Here is a 13,962-nt window from a genome sequence, read left to right on the forward strand (position 1 = left end):
CCAAGCAGGCAGATGGAGGTTAAATTAAAAAAAAAAAAAAAAAAAAAATGCCCAACAGACTTCTGTAAACTCTGACTTTATGGTGGTGGGAGCTTTATAGGTCCTAACCCTCCCTGGTGGATTCCCACCCACTCTGGCCATTTCTGTACCAAGTCTGCACTAACAAGTTCTCTGCTGTTTCTTTTGGGGACATGGGATCTCTTGAGACTCCATTAGATAAGTTTTTAGAATATGTGTTCCTCTTAAGATAATAGCATTAGCATTGATTTCAAATGAAAACTTGGGAGCTAATGTGACTCAAGCAGTTGAGCTCCCACCTCCCACATGGGAGGTCCTGGGTTCAGTTCCTGTGCTTCCTGAAAAATAAAACAAGAAAAAGAAACAACAAGCCAAACAAAGGAAAAAACCAACTCAGGGAACCCAGTGTGGCTCAGTGATTGAGCGCCAGCTTCCCATATGCAGGGTCCTAGGTTCAATCCCCAGCACCTGAAACCTCAAAAAGAAAGAGGAAAAAAAATTACAGCAAGTCTTGTTAGAAACTCTAGACCTGGTTTCTGTATTGCTCCATAGCAACAGGAGAGAAAAAGGGTAATATTTTAATTTTTGCTCTTTGCTGTATTAATTTTTAAGAAGAAATTAAACCTTATGGAAATATATTACCTAGATCAAATTATAATCCCAGCATCTAGATTTTTAAAAATGTGTACATAAAAATGGTATTATGCTATACATATAATTGTTGTTGTTGCTGTTATTGTTTTTAATCTTTTTATTTTTAAAAATTCCAAATTACAGGACAGGTGCAAAAGCAATACAAACCCCATACAAAGAACTCTTAACACACCCCTACCTCCACCCCAGATACCCAGATCCATGAATTTTAACGTTTTGCCACCTTTGCCTGCCTGCCCGCCCGCCTGCCCGCCTTCCAACATTTGAGACCAGATTATTCACATCATACTCCTTGAATACATAATACTGTCATGTATATTTCCTATGAACAAGGATATTCATGTATATAATCGCCTTAAGTGCATTATCAAGTTCAAGAAATTTAATGTTGATAGAAAGCTTACATTTTACATTCCAAATTTTCCTGTGTCCCAATTATGTCCTTTTAAGCCTTTTTTCCTATACATACTGTTTTTGCAGCTTGCAATTTTTAGTTTGGGAGGCAGTTTTGCAGCACAGCTAAAAATTTGGCCACTGGAGCCAGTCTGCCTGGGTTTGAATCTGGCTCCACTGCTTGTTAGCTGTATGATTTTGGACAAGCTTTTTAACTTCTCTGTGTCTCTGTTACTCATCTACAAAATGCAGATAATAATAGTCCTGACCTGACAGAGTTGTTAGAAGGATTAGGTGAGTTAATATGCAAAAAATGCTCCGAATAGTGTTTAACATATAGCGTAATGCTCAATAAATGTCAGCCTCATTATTATTTAATTGTGTAAGAAAAACACAATTATAGAAAAAGTAGGAAAAACCAATAAAGCAAACGGAGTGAAATTAAAAGCACTAAAAAGACAGCTTCAATAATATCCTTCTAGATGCTCTCCAATATAAATGTGTACATACATAAATATAAATATATTTTTTAACAAAAATGGCACTAACATATGTATGTATATATTTATATTTATATTTATATACTGCTTTATAACTTAAAAATATATTTATATCTTGAACATTCTATCATGGCAGCAAAGATAGCTCTAAGTCATATTAATACTAAATGATATTCTCTTTTATGAATGTAAATAATTTATTCTACTAGATATTTACCATTCTTTAATTTTTTATTTTTATTTTTTATCCCCCCTGGGGCTGTCTGCTGTCTGTCCATCTGCTGTGCGTTCATCTGTGTCTGTATTTATTTTTATTTATTTCCCCTCCCCCCCTTGTAGCTTGCTTGCTGTCTGCTCTGTGTCCTTTTGCTGTGCGCTCTTCTGTGTTATTTGCTTGTTTCTCTTTTTGTTGCGTCACCTTGCTGAGTCAGCTCTCCGTGGCGCTGGTGGGCTGGGCAGCACTCCTTGGTGCTTGTGGCTTTGCACAGTGTGTGGGTGAGTGCCTGCACAAGGAGGCCCCAGGACATGAACCCAGGGCCTCCCATGTGGTAGACGTGAGCCCAACTGAATGAGCCACAGCAGCTTCCCATCTTCTAATTTTATACTATTGTAAACAATCCTTAGATAAACAACCTAGCATATTCTTTTTTTTTTTTTTAATTTTTGTTCAATTATTTCCTTAGGAAAAGTTCTTAGAAGTAGGATTGCTTGGTAAAAGGGTACATATGTATTTTTAAGATATTTACCACTTTTTTGTTATGATTCAATTTGATTAATTTTTTCCTTGCAAAAGTACATTCTTTTCAAACCTTGCTATAGTGTATGACACGTTGTGTGTGTCAATAAGTTATATGACATGTGTGATACATATGTAGTATGTGGAACATAAAGTGAATATTTTAGACTCTTTTTTGTTTTAACTTTAATATGTTTCTTTCACAGTTTAGGATGATTATAGGTTTATTCATTTATTTGAATAGGTGATGCTCACACATATGCACACGCTCATATCGAAAAGTTGTTAGAAGTTTCAAAGGGATAATTAGGGAAATTAAAATTTCCCTCCTATCCCCATTCCTTAATTCCCCCTCTTCAGCAGTAGCCTCTGTTGACAGTTTCCCATGTATCCTTCTGGAAATGTCTGTGCACATGTAAGCATATACACCAATTTTATTTTTGCACCTGGGCTAGCATACTGTATTTTAATGGGTTTTTTTTTTTTCCGTTAACAGTTTAGCTTAGAAATTTTTCCATAGCTGGTGCATTTTAAAGGAGACAATGATTTTATTTTATTTTTCTGATTAATTTTATAGCCATTGTAGAGAAACCAAATTACAATTTCTTTATTTAATTGAGGTGGATATTTGAAGTCAGTAGTTCTAAAGATGAATTATGGATATTTGGGACATTTTTACTATTGTGGAATGGCTAACTCAGATAGCTCCTTTTTGATCTTTTCTTTTGCCCTTTCCACTTCTCTCCAGTCCTGTTTTCTTTTTTTTTTTTAGGTCCATAGTATTTATTAATTTTTTATTATCAAGAGAAATTATTCCATAGCCCACATAGTCAAGTTACATAATTCAGGAGCATGGACAGGTCAGTGACAAACTCCCAGGGAACTCAATCCAAAAAAAATTATTTATTTCTCTCCATCCCCTCATTGTTTGCACTTGCGATGTGCTGTGTCTTTAGGAAGCACCAAGAACTGAACCCAGGACATCTGATGTGGGATGGAGGCACTTAATCACTTGAGCCACCTCCTCTCCCTCAAAGAAATTCGTTATGTTCCCAATCCCTTTGCACTGAAAAAGATACCAGCCTTCCTCATCTCTTCAAAATCTTTCTGGGAATCATAATCCCTGTAGAAATCTGCATATGCCTTCTTTCTTGGTTCAGCCACAGCAAACGTATAGAGCTGCGAACCCCAGGGACACAGCAAATGCTCCGGCAATATGAATTCGCAGCTGCTTGGCCAAAGGCCTTGCATCTGAGGCTTCGCCAAAGCACTGGAAGGCATGGTCATTATTCTCCTTAACACCAACGTCCTTCCTTGCAAATGGAGGAGTGGACCCCCCCCCCAGCCCTGTTCAGTCTAGTGGCTGTGTCTGTCATCCAGAATGGCATTAATCAGTCATAACTGCATTAATTGACGTAGTGTCCGTGTGGTTCAGTCCAGATGTGGAGCTCTGGGTACCCTACTTTAGAGGGACAATGGCGTTCTGGAATGCTGTGAGAGAAGTGAGTCTGGACTAGGTTATTTCTCATTTGTGCTCTTGCTGCACCTGTCTTGACCTTTCCTGGGAGGTGTCTAAGCACGGGATGACTGATTGTAGTTGCTGTGAAGATTGTTGCCCTGGAAGGAGATTAAGCCAGAGGGTCTTGTGTATTCCATTCTAACCCTAAAGACAAAAATAAAATTGTCTTACTCAGGTCATTGGGGAAATCTGAGTATGATAAAATTCTGTTATCTTTTATTCCTGTACTTCAAATCTCAAAACATGTCTGTATTATTTAATTCTCAATTTCTAAATTTTTAAGTATTAGTCCAGTGAAGGACTTTTTTTCCATATACAAGGAGAACTGCTTAAAGTTAAATGATGACTTTAAAAAAAAACTAATGTGTACTTACTAAATTTTTTGAAAATTAAAAATAGAAGCAGGGAAGCGGCTATGGCTCAATCAGATTAGCTCCCGTCTACCATATGGGAGGCTCTCGGTTTGTGACCTGGAGCCTCCTTGTGAAGGCAGGCTCTCCCGCACGCCGTGGAGCACCACCCGGCTTGCAGGTACCACGGAAAGCCAACTCAGCAAGGTGACACAACAAAAAGAAGGGAGACAAGCAAGAACACAGAAGAGCCCGCAGCAAATGGACACAGCAGACAAGCAAGCCACAAGGGGGAAGGGAGAATAAAATAAACAAATACAGACACAGAAGAAGGTACAGCAAATGGATACAGAGAGCAGACAGTATGCAAAGAAGCTGCAAGGGAGGGGGATAAAAAAAGAAAAAAAATAGGAGCAAAGCTTTATCCTTAGTCCTACAGCAAATAAAATCATTGTTAATGTTTGATATTGCCTTCTAATCTCTTTTCTATATTTGGATTATATGTATTTATAAACAAGTTCTATGTATTTAATTTTTTTTTTTTCTTTAGGAGGCACTGGGAACCAAACCTGGGACTGCCTATGTGGGAGGTGGGTGCTCACCTGCTTGAGCCACATCTGCTCCCTATGTATTAAATTTTCATTTTTTTAAGATTTTTTTATCTCTCCCCTTCTCCATGCTCCCCTCCTCCCAGTTGTCTGCTCTCTGTGTCTATTCGCTGTGTGTTCTTCTGTGTCCACTTAATTCTTATCAGTGGCGCCGGGAATCTGTGTCTCTTTTTGTTGTGTCAGTTCTCTGTGTGTGCAGCACCACTCCTGGGCAGGCTGCACTTTTTTCACGCTGGGCGGCTCTCCTTACAGGGCGCACTCCTTGTGCATGGGGCTTCCCTACATGGGGGACACCCCTGTGTGGCACGGCACTCCTTGCGCGCATTAGCAGTGCTGTGGACAAGCTCATCACGTGGGTCAGGAGGCCCTGGGTTTGAACCCTGGACCTCCCATGTGGTAGACATATGCTCTATCCATTGAGCCAAATCCGCTTCCCTCAATTTTTTTTAATATGATTTTAAAATGTATGTATTTCTCTCCCCTTCCCCCCCCCCACCCCCACCCCAGTTGTCTGCTCTCTGTGCCCATTTGCTGTGTGTTCTATGTTCTCTTGCATTCTTGTCAGTGGCACTGGGAATCTGTGTCTCTCTTTTTTTTAATCCTTCCCTCCTTGCGGCTTTTTGCTTGCTGTCTGCTTTCTTTGTCCATTCGCTGCATGTTCTGTTTTTTGCTTGTCTCCCTTTTTTTTGTTATGTCACCTTGTTGAGTTAGCTCTCTGTGGTGCTTGCGGGCTGGTGGCTCTCCGCAGCATGCAGGTGAGTCTGCCTTCACAAGGAGGCCCTGGGACATGAACCCAGGCCCTCGCATATGGTAGATAGGAGCCCAACTGATTGAACCACAGCCGCTTCCCTCTGTGTCTCTTTTTATTGCATCATCTTGCTGCACTGCCCCATGTGTGTGGTGCCACTCCTGGGCAGGCTGTACTTTTTCCACGCCAGGTGGCTCTCCTTGTGGGGCGCACTCCTTTCGCGTGGGGCTCCCTTACTCTAGGGACATCCCTGCCTAGCATGGCACTCCTTGCGTGCATCAGCACTATGTGGGCCGGCTCACCACATGGGTCAGGAGGCCCTGGGTTTTGAACCCTGGACCTTCCATGTGGTAGGCGGATGCTCTATTAGTTGAGCCAAATCCGCTTCCCTATGTATTCAATTTTGTGACCTTTTTTCACCTATTACTTGTCATGTTGTGTATTCATAAGCATCATTTAAAATAAATATATTATGGGCTTCATAACCATAGTCACTTAACTGTACCTTTACTATACATTTAAATGAATGAGATTATCTGATTTTTAAAAGTTTATGGTATCATTTTTGAAAACCTATCCATATCTCTATTTATACCCATCCTTTCTTCCTTCCTGCTTTAGAGAAGAGGTGTCCCTCTTCCTGATTAAGTTTATTCCAGATCTCCTCCCTACCACTTCCTCAGTGACTGGATTCTCTTCTGTCTTTTATCTTTCCCTTTCCAATAGGGCTTTCTTCTCAGTATATCAATACGCTCAAATCTTTCTCATCATGAGGAAAAACACCGAACAAAACTGTATTAGTCAGCTAAAAGGGTGCTGAGCAAAGTACAGAAATCTGTTCACTTTTATAAAGGGTATTTATTTGGAGTAAAAGCTTACAGTTATAAGGCCCTCAAGGTTGCTTTCTCACCAAAGATGGTTGCTGATATCGGCGAGGGTTCAGCCTTCCTTTCTCTCAGGTACAGGCTGGCAGAGGGATTGTTTCTTTCTGGGCTCAGCTGCGTACTGTCAGGCAAATGGCTCATCTCTTTCTCCATGTCTGTAGAATCAAGGTTCTTCTCTTCCATGTCTATGGAGCTCTCTTTTTCCCGTGTCTTCTGTGTGTCTTCTTCTTTTTTTTTTTTTTTTTTTTAAGATTTATTTATTTATTTAATTCCCCTCCCTCCCGTGGTTGTCTGTTCTCTGTGTCTATTTGCTGCGTCTTGTTTCTTTGTCGGCTTCTGTTTTTGTCAGCAGCACGGGAAGTGTGTGTGGCACCATTCCTGGGCAGGCTGCACTTTCTTTCGCGCTGGGCGGCTCTCCTTGCGGGGTGCACTCCTTGCGCGTGGGGCTTCCCTACGCGGGGGACACCCCTGCGTGGCAGGGCACTCCTTGCACGCATCAGCGCTGCGCATGGTCAGCTCCACACGGGTCAAGGAGGCCCGGGATTTGCGTGGGCTAGCACCACACAGGTCAGGGGGGCCCAGGGTTTGAACCGCGGACCTCCCATGTGGTAGGCGGACGCCAAGTCCACTTCCCGTGTCTGCTACTTTTGACGCTGTTTTCTAAGCATTCTACTCCCTTGACTTTTATGAGCCTCTTCCCACCAGAATGTTCTCCAATTTCTGATCCATTTTTCTCAGTTTATTTTTTTTGAAGGCTTCTTTTTCTTTTCCTCTTCTCTTTTCTTTTAAATGTCATTGTTAAAGCATTCTCATACACTCTTGGGTGTAGTGAAATTGAAACAGTCTTTCCGAGGACACAGTGGTATTATCTAGCAAAATAAGGAGTATTTTCAACTCAGCAATTCCATTTTCCCTCTCTAGGTATGCCTTAGGAAAAAAAAAAGATTTGTTTCAGGGTAAGAGGGGAAAGTTTGGCAACAAAGCAAACTTAGAGTCATGAAAGGAATGGTAAAATGCATTGTAGTTAAGGTTTAAGCTGGTGGATTGAAAAGTCTTATTACTAGAATATAAACAATATGAGAGCAAGGACCTTGTCTGTCTTGCTCGTATGTTTACATGAATCTTTGTATAGCCAAGACGGGTAACTGAAAGAATGAGTTATATATCAAGCAATGCATGGAGAGAGAGTGGGAAGAGGGGTTTATATATAGTTAAATTATTTGAATCTTTAAAATTGAGAATATATCCATAAACTCATATATTACTTGTGGAAAAGAAAGGATAGAAGAGTAAAGCGGTGGAGATGGCATAGCTCAATGGTTTTAGTGCCTGCCTCGCATATCGCATATACAAGGTCCAGGGTTCAATCCCAGGTACCTCCTAACAATACAAAACAAAAATAAATAAAGCAAAGAACTAGTGCTCCCGGCATTCTTTATTCTTTAGACTCACCCTTATTTTCTTTTTCATTCTGTATACTCCCCTTTATGGCCTCTCTAAACCCATGGCTTCAGCTACCACTTTCAGTATTTCTATTCAGAATCTCAAACTCGACATGTCCAAAATTAGGATCATTATCTTTGCTCCCAATCCTGAAATCGTTATTTTGGTGAATTGTGCCACCAGTTATCCAAGACAGAAACATAGGAGTCATCCTTTTATTATTTCTTGGACCAATGTAGATTCTCTCTCTTAAATATCTTGGTTTAAATATTTATACTTTGACTTTTTACAACAACCTCCTAAAAAGGCCTCACTTTCTCTGATGTTCTCTATTCCCTACTTTTCCTACATAGCTGCCAGAATCTGTCTAAAATAGAAAACTGATCATGTTTGTTTTTTGCTTAAAATACTTCAGGTGTACATATACTAAAAAAATATCTCCCCACAAGATTTTTATTAATTACAAAACAGAAAATAGTGACTCTCCCTTGGAGAAACTTGGCAAATGATCAAAGTTAATCTCACCAGTAATGGGACATATCAGCGTCATGTTCTCCTGATGTGATGCATTGAGCAAAACACATTACTCCTGTGGTATTTTTGCCCAGAATGAAAACTAGGATATAATCATGAGGAAACATCAGACAAAATTCAAATTGAGGGAGTTTCTTATTTAACTGGCTTGTATGCTTAAAAAATATCAAAGTCATGAAAGACTTAACAAATTAAAGGGGTCTAAAAAGCCTAGATAACTCAGTATAAAATGTGATCTTGGAGGTTCTTTTGCTAAATCAATGCTATTGGGACAATTGGCATAACTTGAATAAAGTTTATAGGTTAGATAATTGTATTACATCACTGTTTATTTCCTGATTTTAATAATTTTACTATGATTTTATAAGAGAATTTTTTTTTTTAAGATTTATTTTATTTATTCCCCCCCACCCCCTTGTCTGCTCTCTTTGTCCATTTGCTGTGTTTTCTTTTGTGTCTGCTTGCATTCTCATTAGGAGGCTCTGGGAACCGATCCTGGGACCTTCCAGAGTGGGAGAGAGAGGCGATTACTCTTGTGCCACCTCAACTACCTGTTCTGCTATGTCTTATTTTCTCTCCTCTTTGTCTCTTGCTGCATCATCTTGCTGCGCCAGCTCTCCACATTGGCCAGCACTACTGCGTGAGGCGGCTTTCCCACGCTGGGCGCCATTCCCATGCAGGGTGGCACTCCTGTGCGGGGCAGCATTCCCGTGTGGGCTGGCACTCCACATGGGCCAGCTTGCCCTCACCAGGAGATCCTGGGCAGCGAACCCTTGACCTCCTATATGGTAGACAGGAGCCCAATTGATTGAGCCACATCCATTTCCTAAGAATGTTCTTTTTAGGAAATAGATAATAAAGTATTTTGGGATAAACACCATCATTCTACAACCTAATCTCAGGCACTTCAGTGTTTTTTTTTTTTTTAATCTATCTGTGTCTATATATAGAGAATTATCAAACAAATATGGTAAAATGTTAACATTTGGGGAATCTGGGTGAGGGTATATGGGAATTATCTGTACTATAATTCTTTGTACTAGTCTTACCATTTTTCTGTCTGGCAAAATAAAAAGAAAATCCCTCAGGTGCTCCCTATAGCTTTCAGGTTACTTCTGACTTTATAGTGTAGGATACTAGGGCCTTCAGTCTTGGCTTCTGCCCTCTCTTTCCTCATCTTCTAGCACTTCTCTACCCAAATCCTTTGCTGGCTCCTTGCTTTGATTCATGCTGTTTTACCCACTGTAGAAGGCCCATTCCCTACTCCTTGATGCTAACTCTTTCTTATCTTTCCAACCTAATGGTTCTAAACCAGGGGTGATTTTGCCAATGTCTGCAGACAATTTTGGTTGTTACAATGGTTAAGGGGAAGGGGTGCTACTGGCATCTAGTGGGTCGAGTTTAGAGATATTGCTAAACATCTACAAAGTGTAGACCAGCCCCCTATAACAAATAATTTTTCTGGCCCCAAATGTATGTAGTGCTGGGATTGAGAAACCCTGTTCTAAACATATCTTGAGAACTATTTCAGAGAAGTCTTTCTGGCCACCCCAAGTCTGATTTAGAACCTTCTATTTTGTATCCCTCTAATAGCTTGTGAATGCCTCCTTATCACATATCTCACAGGGACTAGGTTTTATTAGGCTATTGGTGTATAGGTAGTACTAGTACATGTTTATTATTGAATGAATGCATGTAGTTTTTCTTTCTTGGTTCAGCTTTTTTTTTTCTTTTTTTTTTTTTGAGGTAACAGGCTGGGGATTGAACCTGGGACCTTGTATGTGGGAATCCAGTGCTCAACCACTCACATCGGCTCCCCTGATGGTTTTTTCATTTGTTTTGCTTGTTTTTAGGAGGCACCGGGAACTGAACCCAGGACTTTCAATCTAGGGAGCAGGCGCTCAATTGCTTGAGCTACATCCGCTCCCTGAGCTTTTATTTTAATACATTGAATTTTAAAAAAGTGCAGTTCCATTACACATTGCTTTTAATCAACAATGATTTTAAGTTTTAAATTTTTCTATACAATTAATGGCCTACTCTTATAAAGGTGACAGTTACTGTGTCATCTACTTGGAATTGGCATGGTTATGGGAAACTTCTGATTTTTCAAAACCTAAAATTTTCTCTAGAGGCTATTTTTCTAAGAGATGACCTGCTGAAAAATGTGCTATGACACTTCACAAATTACTTCACCATTCATTTTCTCAGTGATGAGAATAGAAAGGAAATATGCGTATCATACTAAGGAAAATGCAAAGCAAGCCAAAAATAAGAAAAAAATAATAACAAATTCCATGGCCACTCAGGAGATTCTGATCAATGTTTATTATAGAGTGCCAGGATGAAGCCATATAGCTTGTTTTCTAATAAGATTTTTGGCTAAACATTTTAAATCCAGGTTTTAGGATTATAGAAAAGAAACATGGCTCTTAATTAATTTTTTTTTTTAAGATTTATTTTTTTCTCCACCCCCACCTCTGCCCCTGCCCCACTGTTTTTTTGCTGTGTTCATTCGGTGTGTGATCTGTATCTATTTCTCTTTTTGCCTTCTTTTCTCATTTTTTTCCTCTAGGATTCAGAGGGATTTGATCCTGGGGACGTCTGATGTGGAGAGAGGTTCCTTGTCAATTGTGCCCCCTCAGATCCTGGTCTCTGCTGTGCTTCATTTTAACTCTCCCCTTCATCTCTCTTTTGCTGCATCATCATCTTGCTGTGTGACTCACTTGCGCGAGCACTGGCTCACCTCGTATGCACTCATGTGGGCACTTGGCTCACCACATGGGCACTGGCTCACTGTGCAGGCATGCTTTCTCTTCTTTTTTTCACCAGGAGGTCCCAGGGATCGAACCTGGGTCCTCCCATATGGTAGGCAGAGGCCTTATCACTTGACCCACATCTGTTTCACTCTTAGTTTATTCTTCTCTAGACTTCTGAGGTGATGCTAGGATGCTATTTCTTTGCTCTTTTATGAATCAGGACTCTTTTGAATGTAAGAAACAGAACCCAGTTTTAGCTGGGTTTAAGCAAAAAGAGACTATTGGAGTATCTCATGGAACCCAAAGAGAGAAAACAGTTCAGCTTTGTGAAGAAAACAGGGACTTTAAAAACCTCAGGACCCTTTTCAACTCTTATCTATGTCCCTCTCACTGTGTCTGCTTTGGACTTTTGTTTCCCTTTATAGACCTGATTTCTTTGTTTTTTAGTGTACACAGTAACCAGAGAAAGACCATCGCAACCTTCTTGATGCCAAGCTCAAATTCTAAGGGTTAGGATTCTTTGGCCCTCCTTGGGTCATAAGCTTACCCTTTTTTTTTTTTTTAAGAAATTATTGTTATTTTTTAAAAAGATTTATTTATTTATTTCTCTCCCCTTCCCCCTGCCCCCACCCCAGTTGTCTGTTCTTTGTGTCCATTCGCTGTGTGTTCTTCTGTGACTGCTTCTATCCTTATCAGCTGCACCAGGAATCTATGTTTCTTTTTTTTAATTTTTTAAATTTCTCTCCCCTTCCCCTCCCACCCCATTTGTCTGTTCTCTGTGTCTATTTGCTGCGTCTTCTTTGCTTCTGTTGTTGTCAGCGGCACGGGAATCTGTGTTTCATTTTGTTGGGTCATCTTGTGTGTCAGCTCTCGGTGTGTGTGGCACCATTCCTGGGCAGGCTGCACTTTCTTTCGCGCTGGGCGGCTCTCCTTACGGGGCACACTCCTTGCGCGTGGGACTCCCCTACACGGGGGACACCCCTGTGTAGCATGGCACTCCTTGTGCACATCAGCACTGTGCATGGGCCAGCTCCACACGGGTCAAGGAGGCCTGGGGTTTGAACTGCGGACCTCCCATGTAGTAGGCAGAAGCCCTATCTGTTGGGCCAAGTCTGCTTCCCATATGCTTACCCTTGATTAAGCCAGCTGGAGACTAGGGTAAGGTTTCTTAGTGCTAATGAGGCAATTTCTGCTGGAGCAATGTGGGCAGAGAGAGAAAGGGATTATAGTTCCTAGAATGTGGCTGGTGGGTAGACAATGCCATGACTACCTACTACATCTCTAAATTAATACATGTAAGGATGAAGACACTGTGGGCTGCTCTTACTCTCCACCATCCTCACTTTTTAGTTCAGTGAGTCACAAGAAGGGGACTCACAGGGGCATTTGTTCTGGGTTTTACATTTTACTTTATATCTTTTTTTTTTAATTAACTTTATTTTTTTAATTAACTTTATTTATTTCTCCCCACACCCTGTTTTGCACTCACTGTCTGTTCATTGTGTGCTTGTATTCCTTTTAGGAGGCACCGGGAAGTGAACCCAGGGGCCTCCCATGTGGAAGGGAGGCACCTAATTGCTTGAGCCACCACCACTCCCTGCTTTGTTGTGTCTCATTATGTTTTCCTCCATGTGTCTCTTGTTGCATCAGCTCTCTGCACCAGCCTGTCATGTCAGCTCACTGTCTTGCTCATCTTATTTATTTATTATATATTTTTTAATTTCTCTCCCCTTCTCCCCCCCCCCCCGTTGTCTGCTCTCTGTGTCCATTCATGGTGTGTTCTTCTGTGTCCACCTATACTCTTGTCAGCGGCACCTGGAATCCGTGTCTCTTTTTGTTGTGTCATGTTGCTGCATCAGTTCTGTGTGTGTGCAGCGCCATTCCTGGGCAGGCTGCACTTTTTTCGCCCTGGGCTGCTCTCCTTATGAGGCGCACTCCTTGCATGTGGGGCTCCCCTACGTGGCGTCACCCCTGCGTGGCAGGACACTGCTTGTGTGCATCAGCACTGTGCGTGGGCCAGCTCATCACACGGGTCAGGAGGCCCAGGGTTTGAACCCTGGACCTCCCATGTGGTAGGTGGATGCCCTATCCATCAGGCCAAATCCGCTTCCCTTGCTCATCTTGTTTAGGAAGCACTGGGCACAGAACCCAGGACCTCCCATGTGGCAGGTGGGAGCACAATCACTCGAACCATATCCACTTCCCTGTTATGTCTTTAATATCACCGCTTACATACTTACCTTAATCTTTTAGTGTTTACAGTTTATTCAAGGGAATTCTATTCTTTGCTTGTATTTTGTTCTACTCTCTTGGACTAGGAAGAAGGTCAAAGTTCTGAAGGGAGACAAATATGAACTAGATGTCCCAGTCTCCAACCTGCACTATAGGAACCAACCAGGCCAGGGTGGTTTACAGTGACAGTCACAGAGGTCTTGTTTTAGTTTGGTAAAGGCTGCCAAGGCCATATACCAGGTATGGGTTAGCTTTTACAGTAGGGATTTATTAACTTACAGGCTCCAAGTTTAAGGCTAAATCAGGTGAAGCTCTCTCTCCAAAGACATGGCTGCTGGTGATCCTCGACTCCTATCACATGGCAGGGCATAAGCGTCTGTCGGTCTCTGCCTTCTTCTCCAGGCTCCATTGCTTTCAGCTTCTGGTGGTTCCTTCTGTGGCTTTCTCTCTACCAGGTCCCATTGATTTCAGCTTCTTGCTCTCGTGGCTTTCTCTTTCAGCTTCGTGTATTCCTCTGTGAGCTCCTTGGTCTTTTCTCTCTCTGTATAGTCACCCTGTTTATAAAGGTCTCCAGTGAGAAGATT

General features: G+C 41.4%; 1 protein-coding gene across 9 annotated transcripts in view; it reads left to right on the forward strand.

The window, feature by feature from the left end:
- The window catches only part of RNF41 (ring finger protein 41), a 38,305-nt gene that overhangs the window by 5,208 nt on the left and 19,135 nt on the right, over window positions 1-13,962 (forward strand). For 4 of the 9 annotated variants that reach the window (XM_058307993.1, XM_058307991.1, XM_058307995.1 and 1 more), the window contains exon 3: window positions 4,721-4,760. The exons of the other annotated variants lie outside the window; for them this stretch is intronic. The gene's annotated coding sequence lies outside the window, so the exon portion shown is untranslated. The remainder of the gene's footprint in view (window positions 1-4,720; window positions 4,761-13,962) is intronic. 9 annotated transcript variants of the gene reach the window in all.

The sequence above is a fragment of the Dasypus novemcinctus genome, chromosome 12, assembly GCF_030445035.2.
Source record: "Dasypus novemcinctus isolate mDasNov1 chromosome 12, mDasNov1.1.hap2, whole genome shotgun sequence".
NCBI lineage: Eukaryota > Metazoa > Chordata > Mammalia > Cingulata > Dasypodidae > Dasypus > Dasypus novemcinctus.